Genomic DNA, 24,356 nt, shown 5'->3' with positions numbered 1-24,356 from the left:
GTAGATATAACTGAACTCCAGGAAAAATCGTTGGATGTAATAAAAGGGGGTTGGAATTGTCGATACTAGTACTGGGGCGGACAAGGAGGCCGGTGCAAAGCTGTGAAGCAGGAGGCTGGTAAGGCTCTGCGGGCAACGATGCCAAAGTTTTAGTTGGGAGCTGACGTATAGTGCCTTGACACGAGTCGTCACGTTGATGAGTCCCACCCCGCCACGATCTCGTGGCAGTGCAAGGGATTCATACTGCACCTTGAATAACATCCCCGAGCTGACGAAGGAGCCGAAAGCCATCAACAGTCGTCGCGCCAGGAGATTTGGGACTGGTAGTACTTGAGCCACGTGTGGTATACGGGAAACATAATACATGTTCACGTATTGCGCGCGTTGGATAACGTCGAGAGCTCGTAGCCGGTAATCTGCGAGATTTGCTCTGATTGTCTGTAGCAAGCGTCTACCATTGATAGTCGCTGAGCGGCGCAGGTCTGCTGTGAAATCAAGACACTGTATGGTGGCGTCGACACTAAGGGGAGGGCAGCGCATCTCTCCGGCAGGCCCTCACCAGTGAGTAGGACCTTGGATTTTGACACGTTGAGGCAGCTCCCCGACGCTTCGCCGTAAGTCGCCATTCATGTCAGTGCTGCTCGTACTTCATCTTCACTGCGCAGATATAGTACTATGTCGTCTGCGTAGGCTGTACAACAAAAACGGTGGCCGTGCACAGCCATACCTTCCAAACGTTGGAGCATGCCCTGGAGCAGGGGTTCCAAGGCGAAAGCATATAAAATCGTAGAAAGAGGGCAGCCTTGCCGCACAGATCGTGCGATGACCAGGGGCGGTGTTAGGCGACCATTGTACATGATTTTAGAGGTTGCACTACTTAACAGGCGCATAACCACTGTGACAATACCCCCAGGAAAACCCATATGCTGAAGAACTGTCCATGAATAGAATTGGTCAACACGGTCGAAAGCCTGGCTAAAGTCCAGTGAAGCCAAGGCGCCAGGGAGACGCTCATAATGCGCTAATGCTATCATGTCTCTGTAACGGCAAAGGGCCGTACGGATGTTGTTGTCGCCTCCTAGGGAAGTCTGGTCGCAGGATGTGACGTAACGTGCGACCTTCTTGAGTCGCGATGCCAGTAGCCGTGTGAATATTTTCATGTCGCTGTTGAGCAAAGTAATTGGTCGATAGTCCTGGACCCTCGATAACCCGCGCGGTTTATGTACGGGGATAATAATGGCTTCTAGAAAGGCGCTCGGGACCACTGTCATCGGTGACATAAGCTCTTGTGCAATTGCCGTCCACGTGGAAGCCAACAAATAGTGAAAACTTTTATAAAATTCGATGGGTATACCGTCAGGTCCAGGAGATCTGTTATCGGAACCCGCCTTGATAGCATCTACCACTTCATCTGTGGTTACGTCGTCTTGGAGGTCATGCACTGCATCCTCCGGAAGAATGTTCGTGCCGAGCGACTTCTGTGATCAGTGCTGCAGAATGTGGTACGGCTGCGTATAGCCCGGCAAAATGAGCATGGAGAGTACGACCGATGCTTTGTTGGGTGTTGTGCCGGCGCCCTTCCACATCAGTGAGGACTTGGATCGTCGTCGTCGTTGTCTTTCCTGAAGGAGGTGGTACATCGACGGACGTTCTTGAGGGATTCGATTAGAAGCTCGAGAACGGACTACAGTGTCTTCCAAGTGACGCCGCATGATCAAGGAGATCTGCGCCTTCGTGCGATAGACCATCGACTGCTGGGCTGGCGAGAAAGGCATCGTCGAACAATCACGTACTATGGTGTAGTAGAAGTGCAGGGTATTATTTTTCCACGCCTTTAATTCCTTCCCATAACTCTGAGTCTTTCTGAGGGTCGGCTTTGCACAGGAGAGCCACCATGATAAGGTGGAGTCATAGGCTTCTCGACGATGGTGGCAGCGTGCCCACGCTTCTTCGACCAAACGGCGACAGCCTGAGGAGGTCAGGTGAGCGACATTGAGTTTCCACAGACCACGACTATGCCACACTTGCTGTCGGGCGAGAGTGACGTCACAGAAGTACGCATCGTGGTCTGAAAAAGCCAAGGGCCAGACTTCCGCATGACGTGTGCCATCAGCAAGGGAGCGGGTAACGTAGATGCGATCTATGCGGCTTGACGAGTGAGACGTGTAGAATGTATAGCCCGGTTGAATTCCGTGGAGCTTCTTCCATGTGTCAACAAGTCGTAGACGGTCGATGACCACTGAGAGAGATGCACAAGGGGAATGTCGCGGGAGTTGGTCCGCGGGCTCTTGTGTCGAGTTAAAATCCCCACCGAGTACCAAATTGTCTTGCGGACCGGTGAAGAGGGGTGTGACACTTTCGGTAAAAAAAGTTTGTCGGTCATGACGGCGGCCAGTGCCGGACGGAGCGTAGATATTAATAATACGCACGCCGAACAGTGTGAGAGCCATACCTCGCGCAGTGGGGAGGTAGATGACGTCCTCTGCAGGGAGTCCATCGCGGAGCAGGATGGCGACGCCGCTACCGGTGTCGGATGCGAGGGAAACATGGGCGTTGTATCCGGTGGGAACTAGGAAGTCAGCCATAAACACCTCTTGTAAGAGTGCTATATCCACATCCGCAGAGTAAATAGTGTCTCTGAACATGGCCAGTTTATGAGGGGCACGAATGGTGGCAAGATTCATCGTGGCGATACGATATTGCTGTGTACGGCCATCCTCAGTATTTGCAGAACGTGCGATAGAAGTAACCGGCAGGTGGAGACCCGCCGGTGGTCCCGCAGTGGTGATAATTACTGGCGGGGCGCCAGCCCCAGTGTCGCCGAGGTGGACTCCTGTGCAGACACGCTGGAAGTCTGTTCCACTTCTTCTTCAACGTCATCGGCCCAGGAAGCTGACGACGTCGACATGTGACGGTCACGTACTTCCAGAACGGGTGTTGTGGATTCCGCAGCATGAGTGGCAGGGGGACCGCCGTCATCATTCGTTGACAACGGCGAGGACACGTCCCGAACCGGGAGAGGAGGCGTCACAGGAGGGGCGCCTGTTGCTGCTGCATCGCGTGACTGGACGCAATGTGGGAGATCACCGTCAAACAACAGGTCGACATCTCGCGGGGCCGTCTGAGAAAGGGCGTCATCGTAAGGCGTTCGTCGTCGTTTTCTGTGTTTGCGAGGCGACCGCTGTTTTCTGATGTGGCCTTCTGAATCAGAATGTGGTCGCCAGTCGTCTGACGCCGAACCCCTCTGGACAAAAGCAGATGTCGGCACGACACCGAGGTCGACGTCCATGGTTCCAACAGGAACATCGGACGGTCCTGAAGCGAGCACTGTAGGCGACGCCGTGCTTGTGTCGTCGGCGCGTTGTGCTGCGGCGGGTGGCGTTGACGATGCTGCTGGTGCGATCGAGATTTGTACGACGGGGTCCTGTGCAACCTTGGCGTTGGTGATGGGTAAGGACATTACCGTCGAAGCCTGGGTCTCTTCACGAAACGGCGTCTGTATTAAACGGCGGTGTAAGCATTCGGAGCGTACATGTCCCTCCTGGCCACATCCTGCGCACGTTCGTGGCTGTCCATCGTACATGACGATGGCCCTCACACCGCCAATCAGCAGGTACGATGGGACATGTTTCGTCAGCTCAATTTTTATTTGCCGGACGCCATTTAATACGGGGTCGGTCGTAAATGTTTGCACTTCTCCGCGACGTGACCCAAGACGGTGCCATATGGTTGGAAAGCGGCAATGACCACATCCTGAGGCACCTCGAACGGGAGCTCAAACACCCGCAATGTCCGGAGACCGAATCCAGCATGGGCGACTGTCACAGCACCCATATGTCCATCAGAGTGTTTAAATTTGAGTCCGGTGGCATGACGGTGAATTATGTCATTGCAAATTTCCTCCGTCGACATCTTGATGTAGACAGCACATCCAGTGATGGAAAATTGTATGCCGATTACGTCCTGGGGGTTCAAACGGAGATCTTCACGTATGAACTGTTCGACTTAGAAAGCTCTGGGTCGTGGATGTTCGGCCTGAAACGTTACTTTGACCGTTGCACGGCGGTACGAGTGCGCCATGGTGTACGTTAGTACTGGACTCGATAGACACAAACACCGCGACGCGGTAGTAAACACCGCCGAGAGCGGAGCGTCGGACGGCGCGCGGAGCAGCTCCGCACGCTAGCACGGCTGCGAGCTGACCCCACTTGGCCACGCCAAACAACATAAAGAAAGCTCTCAATTCTTGAACTATTGTGTAGAGGAACGTAGGCTGACTTCATTGTAAAACGGGGTGGGAGGACCGTTCGGTAATAAGTCTCAGAAGCTTACTGAATAGGATATTTCGATAAAGAACCGAAAATGACGTCACTACCGAGACTAACCTATTACACCGATCGGTATGAAGGATACAGAATAGGGCCCAGACGAGTGTAACCTCAAGTTTGCGTGGTATAAGCGTACGGGGAGACAGTGTTTGGGCAGCAATCGCCGCACAGTGTAACTGAGGCGGAATAAGAGGAACCAGCCCGCATTCGCCGAGGCAGATGGAAAACCGCCTTAACAACCATCACAGGCTGGCCGGCGCACCGGACCTCGACACTAATCCGCCGGGCGGATTCGTACCGGGGACCGGCACGCCTTCCCGCTCCGGAAGCAGTGCGTTGGACCACACGGCTAGCCGGGCGGGCTTCTTGAAATGGATAATGCAACTGTAACCCGAGTCATATGTCGCGAAATCTCATGAATTTTTCGCAGTTCACCGCTATTTTCCTTTGCAACAAAGAAATGCCAAATGGTTGTGTGCTCTAAAAGTAGCGTCGTACCTTCGATTCGTGGTGTTTTTTTCTTGTGTTGTTAGCCAACGTCAAAACCTACTATAAATAAGAATGTTGAAAGTATTAGCTTGCATCTGAAAGTTATCAGTCTAACAGCGAAATAATATGTACAGAGCTAATACAAAGTAGAAACTATACTCTCTCAGTTAAGCACATCATAGGTAGTGTGTACCAGGAACGTGACAGCATTGGTATCTTTTGCGATAGATAAATACAGTATTCGAATCGTTCTGTGTTTTACTTTGTAAGAGATTGTGTTTTGTTCTCCTGCTTCAACAAATCTAATATAGGTTACCTCCCCTAACTCAGAGAACTCTAATGATTTTTGCTGAACATTTTCGTGCTGCCAACATTAAATGTTTTCCAGATCGCCTGTAATGAGCTTCGCACCATACAGTAAACGCAAAACATATGTGGAAAAACAAAATAACCGAAAAATTTTACTCGAATGTGCCGAAATTTTGCACGTCAAGTGTAAATGTGTGTTTCAACCTATGGTTACGAGTTTATCAAGGCAGACTAAAATAACAAAAAAATTCACTGAAGGTGCGAAATGAGTTTGGGAAATTAAATTGATATATTGCAGCAAGAATAAACGTGTAGCTTATAAGCGAAAGTAAACAAGAACGTACTTTTACCGTCTTTGTGTTTTTTTCAGAAAATACAGAGAAATATGCCGTCATTAACCTCACATGCAGGTCGTGAGAGGAAGGTGTTAGAGTCACAACATTAACGGACAGCCAGGAATCTCTGTCCATGTCGCAAGATACTTTCTACGGACGGATATTCAGGTCTAAATTCTGAGACATGGAAACACCGAGCCACAGCAACCGCATTACTTGATTGAATCAACAGGAGAACTGATACCACAATAATAAACCCTTTGCGCTCATTTTTATAACTGATTACGTGTGTGCAATGTTTTGGTATTTGCCGTGATAATATATTATCAAGAAATGGTGTGATATGTTGAAAATGGGGTATTACCGTAACAAACAAATACAGAAGGATAACTAGATGAAATAACTGTCTAAACAGCTGTGCAACTAGACGGCAAATAGATGCAATTAAAGAAAAGAAAAGTAAGAGCTGTGTCGAGCCAGCGCGTCGATAACATACCTAGTTGAATGGGGCAATCTCCCCTGCCCCCTGCCCCCCCCCCCCCCAAACCCCTTTCCGGACGAAGTTGCAACAATAGTGCCACAGCCGCTAACAACGTTGAGTTACCTTGCCGGAGGAGTAAGCTGTTGCAGGAAATGCGCCGGACGGCCAAATACGGAAGCGAGGAGGATCGCAGGGGGGCAGAGGCAGTGTGGGAGGTGAGGTATCGCCCTTGCTCGCCTCAGGTGCAACAGACAGGGCCCGTTGTGCAAGACGGCGGCGACGGCGCGCGGCGGACGGGGGCCGGGCTTTCTCGACAGCCGCTCCTTGTCCCACTTGGGAAGGTCGCAGCCAATTGCTGCTTGGCCCAGCCGCGCGCGATTTTGAAACCCGGCGGGTACGCCACCGCCACCAAACCGCAAGGAGCGAGGTCACTCAGTAGGGACGTGCTCAGCCTCATTTACAGCTTTCTTAAAGACCCTTTACACGAGAGACTTTCTTGTTGCAATCGACTATTCGTGGCAAGTAAGTCTGCTGAAGCGCCCCCTGGCATTTTATTCCTGTACGAGTCTCGCCTGTCAGGCGTGGTCGTTATTGTTTACACATCAGTGCTAAAATTTCGAGTGTAGTGAGAGCTGCCAGCTGTGCAGTCTGGCACCTGAACGGTGAAAGTGAGGTTATGAGGGGCGATCCTTTTACAAAAAAATCAAAATGTAGTAACAGAATGTAGGAACAACAAAGACAACAACGTTTATTAATGACGAAAGCAAGAGTCACAGTTGATGTTTTTGACAAAGAGCGTATGGTTAATATTCCACACCTCTGAGAACTGAAAGAAGAGGTACACTGTCGTCCAAACAATTCAAAACATCTACGTTTTGTCCCGAGAAAAGACATACTTACAAACATATGCAATGATATGTGCGTATAGCCTTACTGGTCGAGAGTCCCGTGCGCTATGCGGCCGCCTGGCTGCAAGTTCTTTCATTTGACGCCACTTCGGCGTCTTGCGCGTAAATGATGATGACAACGCACACACACCCTGTCTCGAGCGGAATAAAGTCCCCGACTAGGCCGCGATCGAACCCTGAATACCGTGATCGAGAGTCAGCAACGTTAACCACAAGACCACGAGCTGCTTGACCTTACAAATTTGTCAAATAACACGTACAAGGCAGTAAAGAGCACCATCTTACTTTGTCCTTAGTATCTGGTTTTCCTTGTAAGTGCGAAAGAACATGGAAAATTATATTTGTCGTTAAATGTGTCCAACTTTTCACTGCTGAAACAATTTTCATTGAAATTAGTTATCTATCTACGTTCTCATTTCTGTACGGTGTAGACTTAGTCCTTGTTCACGCATTTGATATGTAAACAAATGTTTCCCTTGCAGATATTCCGTATCTCTTGTGAAATGACGATAGTAGGAAAAACAGGTCAATGTGCAGCCTTTACAATGTGTCGCCTGAACAAAGCAAACAACAACATACAGATTATCAAGAAAGAAGAGGCTGTCTCGGTTGCAAATAAAGATTAAGAAGAAACAAAAGTACGAAATCCATTACTATAATAGGCCTCAGTGCGACGAGATAGGTCAAATTTCGATTTTTGTAAACTACTATAAATTCTCCTGTTTCCGCGCATGCGCTGTCTCCGGCGTACTCACAGTCATAAATCCATACTAGGTACAGTGAATTGATCACTGACGTCACTGACCCACTTGTGACGTGGTTGGTGGTTAATTTACACGCAAACTCGACACAAACACCCACAACGAGTATTCGATTTTGACCAGAAAGTCGCTCGTGTAATGCGTATTACACCAAAATGTTGCAGGCCGTACTATTAATGCTAACAAGCCACGTGAAGACTCGAAGAAATGTGACAAAATTTGCTTCCGAGATGTACAAGTATTATATGCAGATACTGTGTAAAGAAGGAAAGAGAGAACGCAGTGGCGAGGAATTTGAATATTTACTCGAGAATGGCAGAGGTAGAAAGTATATAAAATATATACTGGAAATAGTAAGAAAATCTCTCCTGGAAAAGAAGAATATGCTAAAGTCGAATATAAATTTAAGTTATTGCAAGTCTTTCCTGGCAGTGTATGTTCGGAGTGTAGCTTCATAGGGAAGTGAGAAGAGGACGACAATAATTAAAGACAAGAAAACAATAAAGTATTTTGAAATTTGGTGTTAGATGAAAATGTTAAAGATTTAGAGTTGTAGAACTACCGCAGGCTACCTTAGACTATCTTAAATCAGCGTAGACTACGGTAGCTTTCCTAGTAGCTTTGATCAGATAAGAGATGTGCTGCATATATTTTGGGCGTTACATGATTTCGATAGCTTTGTTTGTTAACTAGTCACATAAAGTACAGAACACTTTTGTTGTACGTAGTTATTCTCCTATCTGTTACTTAAAAGCAAACAATGTTTATAGCAAGATTGAAACTGCCAATGTTTTATTCAGGTTTTATTCGAAAAGTGTTGATTTGTTACGTAAGACAGGGTAATCACGTAAAAATAAAAAAAAATACAGGTTTATCATAAAGCGCCAGAAAACTCAATTTTCTCAAAAAAAGTTAAAATTAAAGAAAACTCAGAACAAAAATACATCAAATACCGTTTCAATACTTCGGTGAGCTTATATAAAACATGTTTCTGCTACTGCTAAACAACTTCCGCTCTTATCAATAATAATAGAAAAAATTTTTGCCTTTAATCGTGATAAATAACTTTATATTGAGTGGAAAATAATAATAATCACGCAGTTTTTTTGGTTGTGCATGTAAACTGTACTTTCATTAAATGTAATTGCTTTTTTTACAAAGGGCGCAGATGTTATACAAGCAGCTAATTTTTATTATTTATAAAATTCCATTTATACTCTGCAAGGATATAAAACGCACAATGGACTAACACTGAACGATTCACTACGCGATTCTAGTAACGTGCAAAAGAAACAAAGAAACAAAAAATAAAGAGAAGTCATCAGCTTCGGATTTCTCCGCTGAACTATTCATGTATATTTCTTTCCCTGCCAATGCTACTAATACAACGGGTAATCCTAACACTCAATATTTCTATTAAAACTACCAGTCCGTAAGTTTGTTAGAGCGCAGCTGTATAAGATTACACCAATATATCGATTAATTAAATAATGCGTACTGAGTTGAAATGAGGAGCAAATAACTTTATGGCACAACGTAAGGGATGGGTTGATAGGCATCAAGAAATCATCAAGACTAGGGTGTGGAAGTTGTAAACGGAGACCAAGAGTTGACTATAAGATGTCGGCTGAAATGGATATAGGTTTAGTAGTTATGCAGAGGCGGAGAGAACTGCACAAGGTACGCTAGTGTGGAGAGCTGCATCCAATCAGTTTTCGGAGCGATGACTTCAACAAAAACACTACAGAAGGGCAGGAAAACACTTTTCTGGCTGCTTCCATGGCCTTAGGGTGTAATGTCAGTGCCTCGTCAAAATGAGGTCATAGGTTATATTTCCTCCTGGCGAATTATTATGGCTTTTAAATGTGCTATTACAGCATGCGCTCACTGTAATGATAAAATTAAATGATATAACTGAGCACATGCGTATGTGCTTATCAACGAAAGAGAATCAAGCAGATGGTAAAACGTACTAAAATACAATCGTCAGTAATTGAATCGGGCATGGCTACAGTACTGAAGAGAGACAACAGGGGATGGAGTAAGTAGTTCTCCGTGCTTTTAAATGGAAACGGAGGGCCTTGGCCGGCCTTGGCCGATTTTAGGCAGCCAGAGAATGTTTTAATGCAGTGAGTGATAAGGAACGATAAGTCACTAATTTCTCATACCAATTGTATGTATGTATAGCGACATGCCCTGCTTCTAGAAAGCAGCCACGACGATCCACTTCTGCTCCTTTGCAGTTACGTATGTTATTGACGTGATGAGATAACTTCTGCTTTAATTATTCGGCATATGTGAGGAGACATCGAGTGACATAGAAAATTCCGGGTCGGAATAGCATAAGGGTCATGTCTTGGCCATAGCAAAAATTTTGATTGCATATAGACAATGGCCATTACCCATACTTCAGTAGATTTGCGTCCCATTTTGCATGATCTTTGTGGGTGACAGGCTTATGTGTAACAGTATGTAAAAATCTAAAATGAATGTATGAGCAAAGAAGCAATGCAGTGTCAGATAAATATGAGGTTTTTTGCACGGTAAGTCTTATATCCCATGTCTCTAATTTGTTGACTAGAATAATAAGTGTTTTATAGAAAACATTAAGTGTTATCATTCCGGTAACACCAAAAACTCTCCTTTTGGTATATCTGTTCAGATAGAAGCATGTAGATCCTGGAGGTAACTACGACACTGGCCGCTGAAATACTTTTATCAATTGGACATTTCCAGTAGACTGCGTTCTATAGAATTCTTCGTGGACTAGCAGCATCTTGCACAACAAATATAAAATAATTAAGGATGTTTGTTCAAAATTGCTCACCTCCCTTTCCGCTCGTCCGATGTGGCGCTGCAGATCAAACACACTGGTAACCTAGAACAGAAAAGACATATAAGATAAAGAAAAAAAGAGGGATAAAAAGAGATATCTAACGTGTTAGAAATCAACCAGAACTACGTTTATAGAAATTTCTCTTGCATTTACATTAAGAAAGAGTGGCCCTGGTGTACAAGATCCTTCAAAACCTGTGTCATTATCTTCTGTGGTTCGCTACGTACAGTGTGTGACATTTTATTTATTTATTCTAACGACAAAACTTAGCCATATGCTATCCACGCTTTTCCGTTGTTATACAGGTGACTGGTGATTATCTACATGACGGAAACTTGTAGCAAATAAAAACTTTTTATTTAAGCAGCTGCTTATCTTGGTAATAATTACGTTCTCTAAGTGTTCACAATGTCTGAGGTACCACCTACATGAAATTTACTACATAAAAGACAGTGTTACAGGGCAGGAACAGGTGGCAGAGTGTTTGCAACCCGACACGACACCAGTCAGTCTAGTTGTTGTAGAAGCCACTCTCGCCCTCATTCACACACTCCGGACACGCGCCAATGCCATACTGTACAGTGTACTGCCGAGGGGTGCGGCTGTTTGCGCTCCGTGGCCTTGTGGCGCCAGGACAGAAAGCGATAAACTCCACGACCACATGGCGGTAGCCTTTCAACGCACTAGCCTTGGTGCCGCGTCCGTGTACAAAACATTTCCCCTTGAATCGCGGATGCCCTGTTTTTGGTAGCAGCTATCGCCATCCACGCTTCGGCAATTATAGTGAGATTTACTTGACGTGACGTCAGTAAGGACTCTCTCCTTTTGGTCTATCTATCTTAAGACAACGCACACAAACTGACAAGAGGGAGGCGTCGCCAGTCGCTATTGTAATTATGACATCACATACGATTTTCGTCACAATACAACAACGGCTCCGAGAAACTGGTACGCTCGCAACTAGGAGGATTGACTCTAGTGCTCCACGGACAAGCCACACCACCGACTTTGAGTAGGGCGTCCTTCGTCATGTAAAAAATAACCCGCCGGCGAGTCTTCGAAACATTGTAGAGTGCACAGTTCTTAGCTCATTTTCTCCGCTGTGTACGCACCGTGAAAAATGCGACCTTCAAACTTATTCTACATCCCGATGGTATATTCTCGGACATGTATGCGTTTCCGGACTTGGGTTCCTTTTCACGACTTTATCTACTGTGTCACTCGACGACCACTATAAGCCTGTAATAGGAATTGTGAAACACCCAGTATAAAGCTACACTCCAGACAAAGAAATTGTTGTTATCTTTCTTTGTTCTACCAGATTTATTTTTCTGTTAACAACCGTTTCATCTACTGAAACTTTTACCGGTGAATACTTCATATTTTATTTTCTTCTCACAGCTTTCATTACAAACAAATTTACATATTCCTTTTAACTTCGAACATTCTTCGTCCTATCATCCTCAGACATCAAATGACATCTCGTTTTAAACAGTTCTCGGGTATCCGACCGCGTAGCGTCGTAATTTCTCCACAATATTTCGGCAGACGTACACGCTGCCATCTTCAGGTGACAGCGTGTACGTCTGCCGAAATATTGTGGAGAAATGAAGACGCTACCCGGTCGGATACCCGAGAACTGTTCTAACTCGAAATACGCCGGGAAAACTTCGCACATCTCGTTTTCCTCCTCCTTTCCTGATTCCACACAGAAACTATCTCATGATTTCCTGAACACTTAATTCTAATCTTTTGAGTACTGACCGATACACAACTTTTGTAATTTGACATATATTATAACATGATGTTTTCGATAGCCGGCCGTTGTGGCCGAGCGGTTCTAGGCGCTTCAATCTGGAACCGCGCGACCACTACGGTCGCAGGTTCGAATCCTGCCTCGGGGGTGGATGTGTGTGATGTCCGTAGGTTAGTTAGGTTTAAGTAGAACTGACTTCTAGGGGACTAATGACCTCAGATGTTAAGTCCCATAGTGCTCAGAGCCATTTGAACCATTTGTTTTTGATAGCTCTTGAGTGCAGCCAGTTGCAAGAAGATGCTGAAATGACACAAAACATAGAGCATTTCATGAGTTTTCACTGCATGGTTCGCTGACATCCTTCATTTCTTTCTATCTTGCAATAATCTCTTCTTTTCAACTCTAGAAACGTACTACACTCATTATTTTTCTTGTGTTTGACTATCTATAACCCCCCACCCCCCACCCTTATCGCCCTACCCAGCCCCCACCGCAGTATTGCTCTTTACACTTACACCTACATTTGTACTCTGCTAGCCACCGTACCATGTACACTGTGCAACAGTCTCGCTCCCCCTCCCCCTCCCCATTCCAGTTCAATTAGTGGGTAGTTTACGGAAAGGGAGCCTGTTGGCACCTCGCTGTGTGATCCGCAATGTCTCTAATTTTAGTATCGTCCCCATTATTCGAGGCGTACGTTGACAGAAAGAGCATGTTTCTTGACTCACTTTCGAACGTCAGCCATCAGAAATTTTGTGAGAAAGTCTCTCCGGTATTCACATCGTCTCTGTTGTGAAGTTTCTCACTTTAATTAGTTGACCATTATTTTGACACTTTCATGCTGACAAAAAAAAAAAAAAGCCAGTGACGAATCGTGCAGTCTTACGCACCATTTAGAGCCGCATGGTAACGGATGCGATCATTCATATGCCCGACTAATTTATTGATAAATCGCTTGCGATCTATTTATTTTTATTGGCATTAATTCGGACCCCCTCTAACAGCGCAGATTCTCAAATCCACAATTCCGATTGGTATACTTTACTTGCAGTCGCATGTTGTCCAGATTTACAGGTCCACGCTTTCATACAAAACGTCAGACGTGATATTTTAATCTTATTAATGAAAAACAAAAGCTTCGAATAATCTTGATTAGTTGTTGTTCTGCACATAAAAAACATGAAGTCGATGACTAAGCAACTGCAATATACTGCTGCCTAAGTGAGACAGTGCTGCTGTCTTCACCTTAGGCAAAACAATGCCGCGCTATAAGACTCACCAAAATAACCGCCCACACAAGTGCCACCGCCAAAAATGAGGTCCCTTCGGCTGAGGCAGCTTCTTGTACTCAGTGGCTAGTAACGTCATTCCCTATGCAAGAATTACGACGTGTCTTATAACTCAGATTAAGCATCTTATAAATTTATGTTGATAGCTAATAATACAAATAGTTCAGTGCATCCAAATAACACTGGGAATCCCTCCCAAATTTCCAGTTATGGCCGCATGAAAATTGTATTTATATTTTTGACTGAACCAGACTGAAATGGGTGGAAAGCGCTGAAACAAACAAAAACAAAAATAACTAGAAAAGTGACGAATAAAAATCTAACAGGATGTTATCATGTACATCAAATGATTTCGTTTGATCAACTGGCTCTGAGCACTATGGGACTTAACATCTATGGTCATCAGTACCCTAGAACTTAGAACTACTTAAACCTAACTAACCTAAGGACATCACACAACACCCAGTCATCACGAGGCAGAGAAAATCCCTGACCCCGCCGGGAATCGAACCCGGGAACCCGGGCGCGGGAAGCGAGAACGCTACCGCACGACCACGAGCTGCGGACTCGTTTGATCAGAAGATTACAAAACTGTAATTGGATTTCGTCTAGGCGAAGTATTTTGAAAGTTGTCGACTTTCCGTTTCCACTAAAATATATCAATTTCTTCAAAAGGATTCTCTAAAAAAGTTTCAGAATTACAAGAAACAGCGTTCTCACATCAGGATTCACAGAATTGGTTGATGGCATGGCAGCCATCTCCTACAAAACCAATTATGTCACTGTGAACAAGAGGTGATTCTGACTTCCAATACATGTAACTCAAGCTGGGTATAATTTCTAAAAGTGAAAACAAATAAGAAAATTTTAACCACACGAAGAAAGCAGACGAAATAAAATCAAGTAAAAGGATCAGTGTGAAAAGGGATGGATAATTTCAGGCAGTTCTGTGTAACGGTCTTAAGTGTCTGTCATATTATATCAGAACCAACATTTGTTACGTAGAATTTATGTTATGAAAAGGTCTGAATATGACAAAAAAAAGGCAGTCGATTTGAGTTAACTGAGATGACATGGGATAGTGAAATTAACGCATTCAGATGGCAGTAGTATTGCGCACATACGCTATAAAAGGGCAGTGCATTGGCAGAGCTATCATTTACGCTCAGGTGATTCATGTGAAAAGGTTATGTGAAAAGATTATGGCCGCACGACGGGAATTAACAGACTTTGAATGCAGAATGGTAGTTGGAGCTAGACGTAAGGGGCATACCACTTCGAAAACCGTTAGGGAGAATACCATATTTAAGACATTATCCCTCACTACGGACGGCCTTCACTTAACGACCAACAGCTGCGGCGTTTGCGTAGATGATGACGATGATGATGATGATGATGATGATGTTTGGTTTGTAGGGCGCTCAACTGCGCGGTTATCAGCGCCCTTACAAATTCCCAACTTTTGCTCAGTCCAATCTCGCCACTTTCATGAATGGTGATGAAATGATGAGGACAGCACAAACACCCAGTCATCTCGACGCAGGTGAAAATCCCCGTTTGCGTAGAGTTGTCAGTGCTAACAAACAAGCAACTCCGCGTGAAATAACCGCATAAATCAATGTGGGACATACGACGAACCTATCCGTTAGGACAGTGCGGCGAAATTTGGCGTTAATGGACTATGTCAGCAGACGATCGACGCGAGTGCCTCTGTTAACAGCATGATATCGCCTGCAGCGCCTCTCCTGGGCTCCTACCGATATCGGTTGGACGCTGGACGACTGTAAAACAGTGGCCTGGTGAGATGAGTTTCGATTTCAGTTGGTAAGAGTTGATGGTAGGGTTCGAGTGTGACGCAGACCCCACAAAGTTATGAATCTAATATGTCAACAAGGCGCCTTACAAGCTGGGGGTGGCTCCTTAGTAGTGTGGGCGGGTGTTTACATGGAATGGACTTGATCCTTTGGCCCATCGGCTACTTGAAGACAATTTGCAACCATTTACGGATTTCATGTTCCCAAGCAATACTGGAATTTTTACGGATGCCAATGCGTCATGTCAGGGGGTCACAATTGTTGGCGACTGGTTTGAAGAACGTTCTGGACAACGCGAGCGAATGAATTGCCACCCAGATCACCCGACACGAATCCCATTGAACATTTATGGGACATAATCGCGGTTCGTGCACAGAATCCAGCACCGGCAAGTCTTCCGCAGTTATGGACCGCTATAGAGGCAGCATGGTTCAATATTTCTTCAGGGGCCCTCCAACGACTTGTTGACTCCAAGCCATGTCCAGTTGCTGCACTACGCCGGGAAAAAGGTGATCCGACACGATAGCAGAGGTATCCCATGAGTTGTGTCACCTCAGCGCAAATCAATTTATCGTAATCGATCCCTGATTTATGAAAGACGCGGCGAGGTGATCAGAATTACATCACACACTGCTCAAGTAATGTGAGTGGTATCATTATGTTAAGTGTGGTCAGTTATTCTTCATTCTCTATGTCTACCCACCGACATAGGTGGAGTAAAGTTGAGACACACTGTCCACATTACCAATGATGGCAGTACAAATCTCCGCTCGGTCATACAAATTTGTATGCTTTTACTTTTTCTAAATCGCATAAGGCAAATGCTGGGATGGTTCCCATGGAAAGCACGTGCTCGAGCTCATTACCCATCTTCCTGAGTCCGAGCTTGTGCTCTGTCTTGCCGTCGACCGGATGTTAAACCTCATCGTCTTTCTCTACTTTGACTCTCCTGTATGTGAATATCATTAGCACCTTACTTGCAAGGTGCTCCGATTTTCGCAGACAATAGCGTAGTTGTGGTCAGCGCCCAATGCTCCGGCCGTGGTGTTTGTTGCTATCAGAGAGAATGCCGTACCAAGTGCGGCTCGGGGTCCGGTAGTGATGGCCCCTTGACACTCGCCGGGCAACCAGCTGGGCGGCTGGAGGCATTGCGCAATGGCACGCGGAGGCAGCTTTCTAAGCCACCAGGCACTGCCGGAGCCAGAGTCGCCTCTCCGCCTCACACACGGCACAGAGCTGAAGGGGGCCTCCAGACGGGATCGCACGCTGCGCTCGGACACCCTTCCGCGTTCTCTCGCCGGCGCCTGGCAGCTAATGCCTTGCGTTTTGTCCGTACAACGAACTTGCGCTGATGAGAAACTGGACGTGTTGACGAGACACCTCTCGGGGTGCCTCTTTGAATGGATTTAGATGTGCAAGCGACAATAGATGATGATGATGATGAAGAAGACGGTGATGATGGTAGATTCAGGATGTTCAGCAGCCATGCAATCTGAGTCCATACTGGATATCGACATACAGGGTGATTCAAAACGAAAGAACAGATTTCAGTTGTTTACTACAGATAAACTATGAAAGATAGAAAGACATTGCGCATCTCACTGGGTAGAGGAAGTCTTGCGTTTGCACAAAACACTGTATCATACACTCAATGTGAGCACCATGCGTTGTTCGAGAAACATCGAATCGGTAGTCCATTTCATTCCACACATGAATTAACAGTCCCTGTTTATTGAATCGACAGCTTCAACAGTTCGATTTCTCAGTTCTTCAAGAGTGGTTGCCACAGACAGGACAAATACGGTGTTTTTTATGCATCCCACGGAAAAAAATCGTAAAAAGCAATGAATAAGATCTTGTTTCCAACACTGCGGGATGGTGTTGTTAACATAATGCCGCACCTCAAGTTGAAAGTGAGGCGGGGTGCCGTCATGGATAAAGATGAAATCACTGAAGTCTTCCTGAAGTTGAGGAAACAACCAATTTTTCAGCATGTTCAGGTAACGCACTCCTGTCACAGTCTCCTCCGCAAAAAAGAAATGTCCATTAACTTTGTGAACACAAACGGCACAAAGGACTTTCAGTTTCAGTTAGTCTCTTGCATGTTTGACGACAATGCCAGGATTCTGTGGCCCCGTAATTGTAGCATTAATTTACCCGACAGATGAATCGTCAGATCGACCGAAAATATGAGTCGGAGGATTGAAATGCAAAATTCGTATCTTTTGTTGCGGTTGCCTGGACGCAATTGCTACAGCATCTGTAATTTGTGAGTCGTTATATGCAGGCATCGTTTTAGAACACGCCACATCGTTGTTTGAAGGGCCGGCCGGAGTGGCTGTGCGGTTCTAGGCGCTACAGTCTGGACCTGAGCGACCGCTACAGTCGCAGGTTCGAATCCTGCCTCGGGTATGGATGTGTGTGATGTCCTTAGGTTAGTTAGGTTTAATTAGTTCTAAGTTCTAGGCGACTGATGACCTCAGAAGTTAAGTCGCATAGTGCTCAGAGCCATTTGAGCCATTTGAGCCATTTGAGCCATTTGTTTGAAGAAGTTGAAGTTCCAGGCCTGCCCGTCTTGTTGAGTTCCGACGGCTCCGTGTGAATGCAGCTTGGATACCCTCACATTTTCATCAGAGGTGCGTGGCCGACTAGTGCTCTTCCCCTCGTATATGCAACCAACTTCCAAGAACTCTGTACGCCAGTCACAAATCTGCTCCTGCAGAGGCGGCTTCTTGCTGAATCGTCGGCTGAATTCATGTTGCACTTTAACAATCGATTGACCTAGCGCATATTCTAACACACAAAATGATTTCTCTTGTTGTGTAGTCGCCATGTTGCTACAAACAAACAACAGCGCAGCTGTGTCATAACTTCGAACGTTCCTCTGTGCAGTGACATGCGGAATGTGTTCCTACGTTTTATAGTTTGTCTATAGTAAACAACTGAAATATGTTCTTTCTTAAGACTCACCGGTAGACATCTCGTGTCTCGTGTCTCTAACATTTTAATTACCTCCTCGAAAGAAGAAAAAAATGCTGTGACTATAAAACTTGGAGTTAGTCATTGACCACATATTCATCTTTCAATGCGGGACATTTTTCCCAATTATGGATCTCTTAGCGGAACCTAAATTGTAGAAGTCCGCATTTTGGCTGCTCAGGACATGTTCCACCTCGAAAGACTTCTTGTCGTCAGGTTGGAAATGCCTGCCACATAATTGTTTCTTGATGTGGGATAAAGAGGTGAAAGTCACTGTGTGCCAAGTCAGGAGAACACAAAGGAGAGGAGAGGGGCGGGGGAAATTTGATAGCCAAAAGAAGCAGCTTGTGTGACTGTGTTCTGTGCAGAATGAGCTGGAGAATAGCAGTGCAGCGGAAACATCCCCTTGAACAGCTTCCCATTTCACTTCGTCTTGACAGTTTCCCTCGTAGATTTGTTGGCATACTCTTGTGACGGTTTGCTCTTGTAAGCGTAATGTCAGTCCCAATGAACTCCACTGCTTGCTTTGCTCCCTTGTCTCGAGATCGCAGTGATACATACAGCACTCGTCCATGGCGATTAGATGGCTAAAGAAATCACCTGGATGGGCCTGACACAGTTGCCACTCTTCCGTTGCGTTTCGGTTCAGCGATTTTGATAGATGGGATATGATATGGCACCCATGGAAAATGGCCTTGTCTTGTGTATTCTAAATGTAACACGGGAAAGTTACAAGACAAGGGGTGTTGGTCGCCTAAGTGCAACAACAGTCAGACTTCGGAGGGCCTTTACATAAAACGTAGGACGCTCTTAAACGCATCGGTGAAATATAGTGGTCAGAGGGGCCAGCGTGGCTACGGTCGTCTATAGCGATAACACTATAAACTGTAAAAACAAGAGCGATATGAGTGCAGACAAGGAGCGAGGGTAAGAGAGGGATAAATGGAGAGTGTCTTTGGAAGGGGCATTTATACGTCATGAAGAGCCTATAGCACGCCTGACACTTTATTTAATGATAGATGCCTCCGTCTCTCCACTCAGCCTCCGACGAATAGTGGACAGAGCCATTGCGACGACGAGGACACTTCGACAAAATGCCATGTCAGGGACTGGCGGGGGCGAAGAGGAAAACTGAATAAAACTCGGAAATAGGATGTTTCGAGAGATCTATTGCAGTCAGAGTAGGAAGTTGGTAGTAGTATCAGTAGGGGCAGCCGAAGAGAATAGCCAGGCTAGGCTAAAAGCAGTTATATGCTATTATGTAAATGCGTACTGTGTGATTTTTCGGACATGTCCTGCGGATATGTGGTGCTGGGCGGGTATGTGGATCGGCAGGGAGGCGTGCTGAGTTAGTCCTTTCCTTTCTCCCTCCCTCCACCTTAAATTTACATAATAGAGTTATCTGAAGTAGTCAAAGTGCAGCTGATGAATTCCTAGTCGCATAGCTATGGACTTCCTCGTGTCGTGTCGTGGATGCGGGCTCAGTTAGCATGACAGTTTCATTTTAAGTAGGAAGAACGGTGATAGTAATTGTCTCGATGTGAAGACTTGGTCTTTTCGTAGATACATTTCCTTTAGAGCAAGTATATCATGAGTTGACACTGTTTTATGAATGAAGTCAGAAGTTTTAAAATACTGTGTTTGTCATTTCATTACTTACTATAAGCCTTACCTTCTGTAATAAGGGCATTTTAACAACATAGTGAGGTCAAGACACCCTCTCAATTAGCCCAATCGGCTACTTTTCTTTTCCTTGAACCCTGTCGCCCGACCCTTGAGATGCAACAGTGAGCCGTCGTGGACACCGGAGCGTGGCAGTTTTTGTCATATTCAAAATGTCGTGCAAATGAACAATGACTACTCCTCCACTTTTTCCACAGTTGTCTCAGTTGTCTACGAGCACTGGGGCCTCCACCCCTCTTCTAATTCCCGGCTCTTCACAGATAGATGGTCCGCCACTTCGTTTATCATAATTGTGATTTGTCTGACCACACTGGAAGTGCCTGGACCAGCTAACAATTGTGTCATATGACCTCACCAGTTTGGTCCCATTGGAACTTACCACAAATTAAAAAAAATTGTTACTATACACTCGCATTAGCTCGGCATGTATTGTTGTTCCCCCTCAAATGCAGAAAACAAATTAGCGCAATATACTACGCTTGATTAGTGGGCTGTGCCGTCGAGGTACGGTACTCTGGCGAGTGGATTTGAGCGTGTACGAGGACTACAGACATACAACTGCAAATAAACAAAAAAATTGTTGTGTAACTTTATTTTTTTTCGAGGTGATAGTTAAAACTTCATGACTAGCTCTCGTACATCCAAATATGGACTCTCGTGTTAACTGTTTTCTTCAGCATGTCGGGCAGCTTCGGTTCTCACTGATAAGCTTCATACAGAAGGTAAATCACTGACAAATAACAATACTGTTCACTGTACGTGGCAGGTACTGCATCATAACAATTCACGGGAACCGTTAAAAGGAATTTTAATCAACAATTTAAAATAGGGTCTGTACCTATCGCATGTAAGGCAGTGCACACAACAATCATTTCTCTGACCGTAACCTAGTACTGACACATTTTAGCACACTGCAGGACTAATACCCAAGGCCTAAGCATAAATAAATGGTTAGAAAGAGCAATCAGGTGTAGCAAGAATGGGATCACTTGTGAAAACTGAACTCCCGGCACAGGTTCTTTCTTGGATTGATTGCACGTTCTGAAGAGGAAGCTGTAGCATCTGGCACTGCGGCAGCCGCGGCGGCGCTGAATTACAAATAACGTCGAAAAGCGGGTGGTGAAATTAATAGTACGCAAAATATGCCTTAATGTGGCGCGGATTGCTTGATTTCATCGGCTCTCCAACACTTGCTAACCATGTGTATCGAATCACACACAAAGATGCACGCCTTATGCTAACGGCTGTTCGTCTAACTCTAATGGTACACCCTATGTGTTCTGTATAGGACGACTCGTCTCTGCCACGACCTGATCCGAAAGAAGCGTATGCACACGGTAAGAATGAGTTGAAGTACACTTACAGTTTTATCTGCTTGATTTGAGAAAAATAGGAGACTACCTAACGTTGCATGTTAGCAATTCTCTAGTGACGATAGCATATGCGCCTACAGCCATTCCCTGGAACAGGGAGGGGCAATTGGAAAGTCATTCAGTTGGCACCAGTGCGTGGTGGAGGAGAGTTTTTAAAGAAGTGATTGCTTTCAAATTGCACAACGATTACTTCTCAGTAGCAGCCATCTTATGGACTAATTTAAAAATTACCAGCTAATGCTATCGAGCCGAATCTTTGGGCACAGTGACTCCTGTAGCCGGCGAGGTTATTGAAACTCTCTCCTTGCTCATTCCAAAATAATGAAACATAGAAAATTCGAGCATGAAGTTATACTGTCTCGTAACTAATTAGTACATCCAAAATTAAATTACATGTCTACCTTCCTTTAACTATCATTGATTACTGGATCGATTATATACGGGAAGCACTCTATATTTGAGGTCCTTCAAGGCTGTGATTCCTTTCCAGGATGCTGCAGTTTGTCTACAGAAGAGCTTCAGTACAGAACAGTCATACGAGTATTTTTCAAATGAATGGTAGCCACGTCACGTCGAACTAACAAGGGATGTTTGACATTTGCAAAGAAGAGCGGCGCGAATGGTCACAGTCTGAATGCCAAGAGAATCTAACAGAAATATTAAAATGTTTCCTAATTACCGACATTCTACGTACATTTCTCAAGAAACTGCTTAGAAAACTGTTTTTCAGGGCAGCAACTACGAATATTCTTCGACCCCTATCTGCCTATCATGTAAAGGCCGTGCAGATAAAATTAATTAAATAACACCTCGCAACACTAAACCGGGCAGACAGTTTCTTCCCACACTCCCTCTATGCATGGAAAGGGAAGTATCCTTAATATATGGTGCAATAAAAAGTACCTTCTGCCCCGCAGTTATCATTGATGCGCAGAACAGAGATGATATTGTTAACTCTTGCGATGTTCTTCCGATGTTTTTGGGATGGATAAGAGAATTTACCAGAGACCACTGCTCGTGAACGTGGGCAAACAATCGCAACCTTATACGTCTGACATTCGAAGTTTTAAGTATTGTTGGCACGAGGCTGTGTCATGAATCTAGTGTCTAACATTGATTCAGTAGATTCTGATAAGCCTTCACAGAACGTTCTTTCAACGAATTACCTCTGAGGTGAAAGAGAATTTCAGGAGGACTTAGTATAAAGCGCGTGCCTGGAAATCGAGAGGTTGTTGGATAGAATCCCGGTCGGACCACGGAGATTTTCAGTCTGCCTTTTATCCAACCTTCTCCTCTCCACGATGTGAGTAACCGCCAGGAACGATACGTAGTTCGGATTTGGCATTACACTGTAGGTTCCCTTTCTCTGGTTGGATAACAGGGGTAGGATGGGGACACCCAAGTCTCCGAAATGGCGTCCAGTCGAAAGATTTGCACTCGGCCGTTAACCCACAAGTAATTATTACCTCAATGGGGTATCCAAACCGACTAGTAGAGAAACTTTGGGTAGTTTAGCGATGTGAGAAGGGAACAAGTACTTTTTTATCGTCCTTAGATAACGATATTTGTACAGGAGTTCTTGAGTGAACAATGTATGTGAGACACGTATTTGTAAATTTCTTCCGTTTCATAGCAATCAGGTGCCTGCCTCATCGATGTTTCAGTCGCTGCCTTAAAAAACAATGTACAATCATCTTGATGTCTCCTGCAGAGGTGCAATCAATTGTTGATGTGTCAAACTATAACACAATTTGAAAATGAACTGAGATACAGGATCTTAGCTGTCTTTCTCATTATACAACAGACAATATGAGTATTTGGCAGAGAGCGACAAGTTTTTATGCGCCATTGTGACGCATGCATTGAATTTGGCAGTCGTTGTTTAGCACATAAGCTATGAACAGAAGTTGTTTCTGCATGGTGCAAGCTGATTACGTCAATAAAGAAAGTAAACAAGTATTTCTGACCATAGTTTAGCAACCTCTTACCGTTTGTATAATGTTGGCCCTAAAGATCTCGGACACACTGTATTACGCACGAAACCTGGTATCAGTTATTGAACACGGTTAACCAGTACAGTGAGAACAACTCCAGCATGATGATATCGGTATATATATTTGCGAACAAATTGTCAACTCTTTATTGCGTAGTAATGTTCTCTTACGCATCGCATGTATTTTCCCAAATGGGAATTGTCCTTAGTATCAAGCTAACTTAGTGAACCAGATTATCTTCAACTAACATAGAGCTTAAAAAACAGAAAAAAACGAAAAATAAAGGCTTTAGGGCTTAGAGAACGAGACATTTCACCCGCCAAACAAACTGCGTTTGTTGCATAGGTCATATAACATGGTATCTAGGTCAGGTTTAGCGCCATGCCGATTGTATAGGTGGAGCATTACTGACGTCTGACACGCTCGCTCATCAGCGTGTGTTAGCGTGGCAGGTGTCAAACGTTCGTGTACGGCAGACGGGTTACGCCACAGGGCTCTTAAGTTCAAGGCAGGCCAGTCTCAGCCTCATTGGTATACTGCCCTCTGCTGAAGCACATTCCAGAAACCGATTCCTGCAGTAACTATCCACAGGCACGCAAAAAAAAGTGTAGTTTTATGGGAATAGCTACCGACGTTAATTACTAAGCTACGATAGGAGGGGGAAGAGAGAGAGAGAGAGAGAGAGAGAGAGAGAGAGAAAGTTGGAAAACAAATTTTTATGTTCAAGAATAAATGAGGCTTCCAACCTCCCTTATACACAATTTACGCAAACGAGGAGGCAAATGTCGTAAACACCGACCAGAAGTCAACCTGATTAGATTTGTTATCAAGACCTTGACATACATATGCAATGCACAGCTCAAAGTGTAACGGACAGAGCGCTTTTGTATGCGAACGTAGATACGTTAACTAAGCAGAAGTTTCACAGTTGTAGAAACACTACAAAAACATTGTAGTGGCAGTGGTTGAAGAGTCTGCACTACTACTAACGAACACCTAAATGATGATGACTTTAACCAGA

At 45.0% G+C, this 24,356-nt stretch overlaps 1 protein-coding gene across 6 annotated transcripts in view; it reads right to left on the bottom strand.

Annotated features, from left to right (window-relative positions):
• Positions 1–24,356, bottom strand: part of LOC126180702 (phosphatidate phosphatase LPIN2) — a 305,215-nt gene that overhangs the window by 130,373 nt on the left and 150,486 nt on the right. For all 6 annotated transcript variants that reach the window (XR_007536691.1, XM_049924713.1, XM_049924715.1 and 3 more), the window contains exon 3: positions 10,439–10,489. The gene's annotated coding sequence lies outside the window, so the exon portion shown is untranslated. The remainder of the gene's footprint in view (positions 1–10,438; positions 10,490–24,356) is intronic.

Source organism: Schistocerca cancellata, chromosome 1 (assembly GCF_023864275.1).
Source record: "Schistocerca cancellata isolate TAMUIC-IGC-003103 chromosome 1, iqSchCanc2.1, whole genome shotgun sequence".
NCBI classification, from domain to species: Eukaryota; Metazoa; Arthropoda; class Insecta; order Orthoptera; family Acrididae; genus Schistocerca; species Schistocerca cancellata.
This window is presented reverse-complemented; position numbering and strand designations above follow the sequence as displayed.